This window comes from Lepisosteus oculatus, chromosome 2 (genome assembly GCF_040954835.1).
Source record: "Lepisosteus oculatus isolate fLepOcu1 chromosome 2, fLepOcu1.hap2, whole genome shotgun sequence".
NCBI classification, from domain to species: domain Eukaryota; kingdom Metazoa; phylum Chordata; class Actinopteri; order Semionotiformes; family Lepisosteidae; genus Lepisosteus; species Lepisosteus oculatus.
In genome coordinates this window covers 74,113,174-74,122,392 of record NC_090697.1, presented here as the reverse complement: position 1 = coordinate 74,122,392, position 9,219 = coordinate 74,113,174, and the positions used below count along the sequence as shown (strand labels likewise).

The 9,219-nt window shown below is 40.1% G+C and overlaps 1 long non-coding RNA gene across 1 annotated transcript; it reads right to left on the bottom strand.

The window, feature by feature from the left end:
• Positions 1-2,202: 2,202 nt before the first annotated feature.
• On the bottom strand, positions 2,203-8,802 carry LOC138226529 (uncharacterized). The gene is made up of 3 exons (XR_011184567.1): positions 8,677-8,802; positions 3,187-3,379; positions 2,203-2,404 (listed from the first exon to the last, which is right to left on the bottom strand). It is a non-coding gene; the product is annotated as an uncharacterized lncRNA (long non-coding RNA).
• Positions 8,803-9,219: the final 417 nt, after the last annotated feature.

Here is a 9,219-nt window from a genome sequence, read left to right as displayed (position 1 = left end):
CTTGGCTGCCTCTACTGTTCCAAAGGGGTCTGGTGAGTGACTGGCCAAGCTGATACTAAAAAATACTGCATGAAAGAACATAAACTTACAGAATAAGGATTGTTGGAATGAAAGAATGTCTAGATAATTTTATAGGTTTCTTTCAATTTCTTTATGAAGGGCCTTACATACTGTAAATATAACCATGTGAGGTGACTAGCCCAACAACAGTGCCCTGGGTAGCTTTCGAGTCAGGCAGATAGACTTTCTGAATATGAAATACCCCAGGAGCCAGCAGCTGTTCTCTTGTTAGACTTGATCAAGGTGTTAAAATGACTTGCCCTTGCCCTCTGACACAACATCTAAGCGCTGCACTGAAAAGAAAGTCTGTGTGTGTGATTCATTACAAAAATAACACACTCAGAGGTACAGTTCTTTAAAGCATGTAGGAATTTCAGTTTGTCTTTATTCTCCTTTCAGCCTGGTGCCCATGTTTATGCAACGGAGATAGAAAGAGTGACCTTTCTTTCTTGGGGGTTATTTCAAGCCAGCTGGATTCTGACTTCAATTCAAGGGGTTAACTAGATGGGAGAGTCAATCACAGGCTTGTCACAGACATTTCAAACATCGCTGCTTCAAACACCTCCTTATTCCTATCTGAGTTCTGTCCCCCCCCTTAGAATCCACTTCAGCACTGATGCACTCCACTCCCCAGCTCTGTATATGCAAATAGACTGGGGCACTTGAGAGAACTGAGAGTCATGAGGCAGCCTGACACTATACCATCTTGATGGACTGTTCATGGGATGCACACTAACACACTGAATGATGATGTTTTCCTCCTATTCCATACTGTGTTTCCTTAGGCAGTCCCAAACCTCTCTAAAACTAACAGTCTAAGTGTCTATAAATAACACTTCAAAAAGCCGCTTTCGGTTCCAGCTGTGACTCCGATTCTACACCATCTTTCATACTAGGCAATGAAAAACCTCCTGATATTCAAACATACTATTAAAAAAAAAACCTGGCGTATTGCTTTGGAGATGCACTTTGAAACAGTACTGTAAAACTGTGAGCTCCTGCTTGAAATTTCACTGCGGTTGTAAAATATGTATTTATTTAGCTGTTAATTCTCTTGATAATCTCCCCACTGTGTGAATGCACATTGTTTTCTACAAGCGATATATTGGCAGAAAGCAGTCATCTTGTTTTGAAAATATGATTTATGAGCTTTGAAAGAACAGAAAAAGGTATGTTTGGAATAACAATAAAACATTGTATTGTGACAATCATGGCAGCCCAAAGTAGTCTGTCTTTTAAAACTGTTGTTTCCAGGTTGCAGTGTCGAGTGTAAAATTTTAAAGGCCTGCATATCACCAAAGCCATCAAAGCAGATCAAACAAAGAAACTACCAGGACAGCTATTTAGCGGTGACTGGCAGGTATGCGCACAAGTATGAATTTTCTAAAACACCCCATTACTTCTGTAACACTGTTTTGCCATGCATGTAAAAACAAACTGCCACATCACTGTCAAAATAGGTAATATCTTGACTGATTAATTATATGGAGCCCTCCAAAGGTATTGGCGCAGAAAAGTCAAAATTGCTACTTTTGCTTTAAAGTCATAATCCGATTATTTTTGCTTTTGGCATTTGTCATAATGAGATTATGAATTGTGTGTGCACTGATCGTGTTAGAGTATACCATACATGTGTTCCACTTCGTCATTTCAAGTGATGGTAAATATTGAGACACATTCACCTAAAGTAAATTTCAGAGTGAAAAGGCTCGAATTTGGTTGCAGATGTTAAGGATACCTTTGCTAATGGCTCACTCATCTTTATTGATGAACTAATTGTGCCAGCAGCAGAGTGAATTCTAATTTCACGGAATTTGCAGAAATATTTTGTCTTCTTAGGTGAAAGAAATGCTCCTGTACTTATTGGGCAGTGCTTCACCATGAATTTTGTACCAGGAACAAGTGAAAAATCAGAGACTGGCCAATTCAGTGGACTTTAAATCCGTCTGAACATGAATTTTAAAGTCTGAAGTCAGAGCACAACCAGAATAGACAAGAACTCAGAGGCTGCAGTAAAGACTGACAAATGATCACACAAATAGTTTGCAGGTTTCGTGTTCTCTGTACTATCCAATAATGGTCTATTCATGGAACCTTTATGTATCAAACTAGCAAAGTTTTGTCCTCCAGGGAGATACTCATCCTAAACACACATTTTTTTTCACAATCTCAAATAATTAATCCTGAGTCATTCTGATACATATTGGTACCTAACTGTAAGAAAGTACAATCCCTGCACTCAGATCAGAAGTACATTCAGTCTTGACTCACTTGTTTACTCACCATTAAAATGTCCACTGGACACTTGTCCTGGTCTGGCAATTTCGTAGTTAAGGTTGAAAATCTGTGCAATGCATTTGAAACAGATCAAATAAATTAAATTGTCAAATAAATGAAAACACAACAACAAAGTAACACATTAAACACATTAGATACTATGAAATGATAATTTGCGTGTACTGTATGTGACACTTCCTGATCTATTATTTTTTCTTTTCTTTCCTTCAACACCTTTAATTTCTGCCCATCTTTGTGATTACTGTATATCTTCATTGTATCATGCTTCATTTCTGACATCTCAGAATACTTCCTGGAAACTGAGACCAACAGCTCACCTGGTTAATAGAGAGCCAAGAGAGTAAAACTACGATGTGACAATTGATACAGATGGAGAGTACATTACACCAATATAGCTGACAGCTCCACTCATTTTAGCAAAACTGTACCTCAAGTTCTCATGCATTCCTATTCACACTGACATTTTTAATAACCTTTCTTCTCAAGAGAAAAACGTTTAATTTCTCTCATGTTTTCTTTTTCTTGTATTCACAAGCCGATATGCTCCAATTCCCTACTGTATCATTAGCAGCCTTAACAGAGCTGTTGTGTCTGCTGTCTGACAAAAGTCTTTCTACTGAAACATGCATCACCCAAAAAAGAAACAAAGATTCCTTTTGGGCAAAATTGCTTGTTAATTACAGACCACAGCATGGGGTTGAATTTAATTGATCTCATCACTGTCAACAGTTCATTTTTCGTGGAGCAGGTGCATGAATTGATGTTTGGCTGACTATGTTATTTTTTTAGAAAGACTAAAGGTACGGTATGTGTCACGGGAGACCATACGTGTGACGGTATAATCCGGAAGAGTCTGGAGAAGGACATCAGGCAAAGCACAGCGAGGTAAGGTTGGGATGACAGACAGGAGATGGTGATCCGGTGCTCAGGGGGCATGGAGTAGGCTAAGGAAGTCCAGAAGGGAAAATCGTGGAGCAGTCCGTAATCCAAAAGCTGGGTGGTCCATCCATGACAAAGATAGCTAACACAGGGAACGGGAAACCAGGAACATGGAAGATTAAAATCATAACAAGGCAAGGTGCTCTGAGCCCCTGACTCACAGATCAGGATGCCGTGGTGAAGCCTGTGCCCTCGGGCCACTCCTGTGCCCGGTGGTAGGGGGGCTTCTGGGCGTCCGTCTTCCAAAGCTGAGCCCAGAACTACGGAGATGCCTGGCTTAAATACGGAAACGGGGAGAGGAAGCAGCTGGGAACATACCGATAAAGGTAGGAGCGCCCTCTAGAGGAGTGATGACAATATGTGCTTAATGGAATGGCCCCAGTCAGGTACTACTCTGATAAAATGTACCGTACAATTCTCCTATTTTCAGGAAGCACTTCAATAATTTGGGTACCGAGCCCTGCATTGCAAGTTCCCATCTGCATTGGACGTTTTTTAGGCTTTCTGTGGTGTTCATGTTGTCACTCCTAAACTCAGAATATGTTGGTGCCATTCGTCCTTACTTTCTGTGGCTGAGCGAAACTTAGAACATGGCAGAGAAACTTTGCACATTAACAATTTAAATCAATTAAATTGATTTTCCTCTACATCTCCCGATAATTTCCTTTGCTTTCCCTGATTCCTGAAGCTCTAACTGTGCCAAACCCAAACTCTTAGTGCTAGACTGATAATGTAATGATTTATCATGGCAAGTATTTATAGGGGAGCTCTTAAACTACAGATTGAGAGAGGAGAACAGCTCTTAACCTCAACCAGTTACAAATAAATACCATTATTGTGTTTGTCTATCCCAGCATGCATTGCTGCCCCACTTTCTCTGCTACCCATCACTGCTGGGGGCAGTCCCAGTGGGCTCGTTATCATGGCCGGGCTTTAGTTTCCTCAGCCATGTGAGTCAGAGCCAAGTCTGTACCAAACGGCCCCTCTCTAAGTCACATATCATAGAATTTGTCTGAAGCACTGCCAATTTTTGTATTTACAATGCTGAATTATCCTGCTGTCACACTGAAGTGTTGTAAAGCTCAGGAAAACACAGGGTTATGTGCCTTAGTGAAATAGCAGAGGATAAAATCACAGTGAAAATACAGAATATAGTATGTTGAGGGTCTCTGTGAACTTTGTACACACTTTTTCTGCAGAAGATGCAATATTTTATAAGGTGGCCATTCAGAACTGGTTTGAACTGGATTGGAAGAATGCTGGACACAAGGGCTACTGTGTAATTCTATGCTGTTATATAGGAATGTGTGCTGCGAAACTAAGTGACCAATTGTATTAGAAGAAGTTATCTTTCGTAAATAGGGAGGTAGAAAGATGTGCGTGATTTTAGGACACTGCCAATGTTGTAAGCGCAGAGAATCGTGACAGATAACAGGAAAATATTTAAGGACTCGTCTAGTTTAATTATTTTTGAGAAAAATACGCCAAGCATCTCTGTATGTTTCATTCCCATGCGCATGAAATAAAAACTTCTTTTAACTTCTGAGACGGACTCCTGACTGACTTTTAAGGGGAAGCGGGGAAAATATTTCTCCAACACATAGCAAGCCTGCATGTGTGGACATGAGAATATACAGTACAGTACGAGGTTTATTCTCCTTGAGAGTACAATTAACAGCAACTCTAACAGGACATCAACCGTAACTCAACTGTGGCTACTCAGGAAAACATGCTCTGTGTCACCTGGGGTGAAAGCTCTACACACAGACGAGCTCCACTTTACTTCACATGGCGTAAAAGGCAAAGACAGGCAATGACAGCCACTTTCAGCTGTACTGGAATCTAGGCAGCACTGGGCTGGGTGAGGTTGATCAGAGAAAGCACTTTTCCTCTTCAAACGAGAGCAGTCCCCGGTCTGCCTCTGCATCGGTAAATCTGTTATTTATATTGCAGAATCCAAATCTCAGCGTGAAGCCAAATGAGGAAACAAATGGAGGCAGAATAACTGGAGGAGGAGGAGAGTGGCGGAGGAAAGATTGGATCCTAATTGTCTGGTGTGACACAGCGCAAGATCAGTCAGCGGGGTTAATTTGCTCGAAAAGACTGGAGTCTGTCTGGGGAAAAGGCGGGAGGAAAAAAAATAACAATAAAAAAGCCCCTCAGTGACGTGATAATGCATTTTGATTTCTAATAAACTTCCCCAGCCCGAGGAATTAGATGAAAAACTGAAGCATCTCGGCTTATTTCTCAGTTCAGCGGAAATAATGAGACAATCAAACTCGTTCCATTAGCAGGTGACGTTCCACCTTTCCTGCCCCCTCTCGAGAGTTTCGACTCCCAGATTATTATTTTAATCACAGCCTGCTCCTTTCTACAGCTGGGAAGATCGGAGAACCGGGTTCTGTTAAGTTCCTCTGATTCCACACTGACGAGAAAGCATGAGGGGTTTGTTTTGTACACACGTACTGTAGACGAATATTGCTATTTAGAAACAGGACTGGGATAATAAAGAAATCAATATTAATCAATATAATAATAATATATAATATATAATAATCAAATAAAATCAATCAGATCTTAAAAAATTGCATTAATTCTTAATTTGAACAAATATCTTATATGCAGTGATAGACATCACTTATAAGTACTGTATATGTAAGCATGTACACAACTTTAGTTTTTTAAAATTAGTTTTAATACACATTTTTCTCATATACTGTATATAGTACATTCTGTTGGGAGATACACATTTATATGCATTTAACTATGTTTTGATACAATATGTACAGTATTTATAATGTGTTTAGAACATGTTGCTGTAATTATCTTCTGTATGTGCAAACTCAAAGCGCTGGGGCCCTGGGTTTAATTCCTGAAGCGCCATGTGTGTGGAGTTTGTATGTTCTCCCCATGTTTACGTGGGTTTCCTTCGGGGGCTCGGGTTTCCTCCCACAGTCCAAAGACATACTGTTAGGTTAACTGACTTCTGGAATAACTGATCCTGTTGGAGGTTTGTGTGTGCCCTGCTGACCTGTCCGAGTTGTATCCTGTCTCGCTCCTCTACAGAGCCGGTATATGCTCTGGGTCCTCCAAGACCCCGTATTGCACTAAGCAGTTTAGAAAACGGATGAATGGAATTCAACACCATGTGCTCCAGCCGCCCTACAGGTACAGCACAAAACAGGAAGTCCCTGTCTATATCCTGCCTGATGGAAATCAGGAGATCTGTAAGGACGTACAATACCTTATCTAAGGTGGTGTCAGGATCGAATTTCCTTTACATGCCTGCTATCCCCCATCCACACCTCAAGTTTGCATCCTTTAGCTACCAGTGTCCAGCACACAGTAACAGAATCACTCGTCAGACCTGCTCACCTGTCACCTGTACTTTAGAAATCACATCAACAACTGATATAACCACAGGAAGATGGGATCGTTGAGATACTGGCAGCATGAAAGGTAGAAAGAAAAAATGTTTATGTCATTAGCTACAGGCCCAGCTTTGGAACAAGTAGACAAGATCTGATAGAAATGTTAGCAGGAGAGGCCAAAAGCTCCAGTTTCTGCTGCTGTATTTCCAGATCGAATCAGTTTTGTGCAACATAGATATTCCAGTCCTAAATCTCCAAGGACATTCTCCAGGAGTATTTGTGGGAGGGTCGTAATTGTTTTATATGACTGGAGCCTGTGCGCAGGCATCTTCCGCTATTTCACATAATTTGACGCAGATGAATCGCAGAACAGCTTTTAATGTCTTGCTGAAGACTCCGAATGTCCTGCTGAAAGGCAAAATTGTTTTAGCCGAAATGTGTCATCTGGAAATATGATTAGTCTGCAGAGGAGATGGGAGACGTCAGGTCACTGGCATGTGCAGGGAAAGATTATACAGTAGGCTTTAATTAATTCCTTTGTGTAGATGTACAACCCTATACACACTTGATCATCAATAGCATATGGTCTTCATCACAAACAACGCAAATAGTTCCCCTATTTCAGTGTCTGCCCTTAAGAGAGACAGATGTCTTATCGAACAAACGCTGAATTGTCTAATTTCTTTGCAGTAGCATGTTTCACTGAAATAATACAGCAAATTGCATTCCATCCCAATGGAGACATAGCCTGGAGAATAAAGGAACAGACAGATCCTCCAGAAAAGACCTGCACAGAAAAGGGTAAAACTGGATGAAAAGGTCTCCCTTCTGAGATGAGAATCACACACACACCTTTCCAGGGTCTTGACTCTGGACCCAGGGCACAGGGCAGAATATTTGTTTGCTGCATATGTACGGTATGTATGTACATTACAGATGTACAGTACATGAAGGCACATGGAGAGATCAACAGGAAGATCTGTAGCACTGTTTTTTTTTGGATTTACAGCCATGATAAATCAAACCCATTCTGGAAATAACAAGCACAGGTGAGCAAGAATTAAATAAATTAATACACACTAGAAAGTGAAACGTGTCACCTAAAAGTAACACCAAACACTGTGCTGAATGAGGAAGTTATCATCACTCAACACATACTGGGTGTCTTGGGTCCTCAGAGCCCTGTTATATTAAATTAGCAATCTTCCAGTAGTAAGATGGTAGTGTTTACCCGATTTTTCAGGCAACACACCAGATCCTGTACCATGAATAAATACCACTCCTCTGTAGAAGCCTCTTCACGGACTCAAGCTCCCCATAATTCACACGGAAAAGCTACCCTAGATGCTCCTGTGTTGTCACTTTTCTCATTGTTTTTAATACGGCACAGCATTGTGCAACTGCATTCTTCAAATGCATCATTATAGGACAAATACCTTCTGAACACGTATGAAATAATAGATGTGATTATTTAATGTACAGTATTATGCTGAGCCAACGTGATATTGACTACAATATCTGCTGCTACCATCACTGTTGGCTTCTGAACACAACAATTCAGTAAATAAGTCAAATACTGTTTCCCCAAAAATCCCAGATTACTGGTCCTTCTCAACACAGATTTCCGCTGCCGTAATTTCTGTTATTAAAACCTTAAAACTACAGCAAACAGGAGCTATGGAAAGGAAATGTGATGTTTGTGGAACAAAATTGCACAAAAGCCCGCTGAATGCAGAATTGCCTGTGTCCTAAAAAACCCCACAAGGAATTCAACAAAGCCAACTTTTCCCAAATGGGGTTCGCAAACAGCCAACTATCTATTGCTTATGCGGGGCTACAGAAAAAAAAAATAACATCAGAGAATCTGACAGTTTAATGGAACTTGTGCTTATCTCTACAAACACTTTATTCAACACCAGAGCTCTGAATTCCATTCCTTTTTATTTATTCATTTTCACTAGCCATTTATTTTTTTCCTGCTCTCTGTTGCAATAAAGATATTACTCACTTGCCCTTCTCTTGTAAATCTTTAACCTTCCTGGTCATTAAAGTCCAAACTTTAATTGCCATTTTATTTGCTTTCCAGGATTTTTTACATTTCTCCTTCTCCATCAATTGGCTTATATTGCTCAGCTTTTATTACTGAAATTATTTTTATCACTACAAGTATGCCAGCACTTTGGCAACTTAAACAACTTCCTGATGACCTTGTCAGACAATGGACTTTTATAATGTCAGCACAGTTGCCAGGCTACTGTTTATGATGTCATAATGATCTTCATTCCCAAAACACTGCTTTTCACTGCTAGAGAGATCTCTATGTCTTCTTTTGTTCACAATCTATGATGCTGTGTTTAGTTTTACATCACTTTAAAAGGATTTAATTCCTGGATCCATCTGAACTCTCAAACACCTACCAAGAAAAAATGAAATCATAGCTTGGGCTAGACATTTCTGTCACTTTGTTCAATTCTAGTCAATTGGTAAAAGCTGTAAGTTAGCTATGTGAGATTCAATTAAAAATATTTTTGTCTTTGCTATCATACTGTAA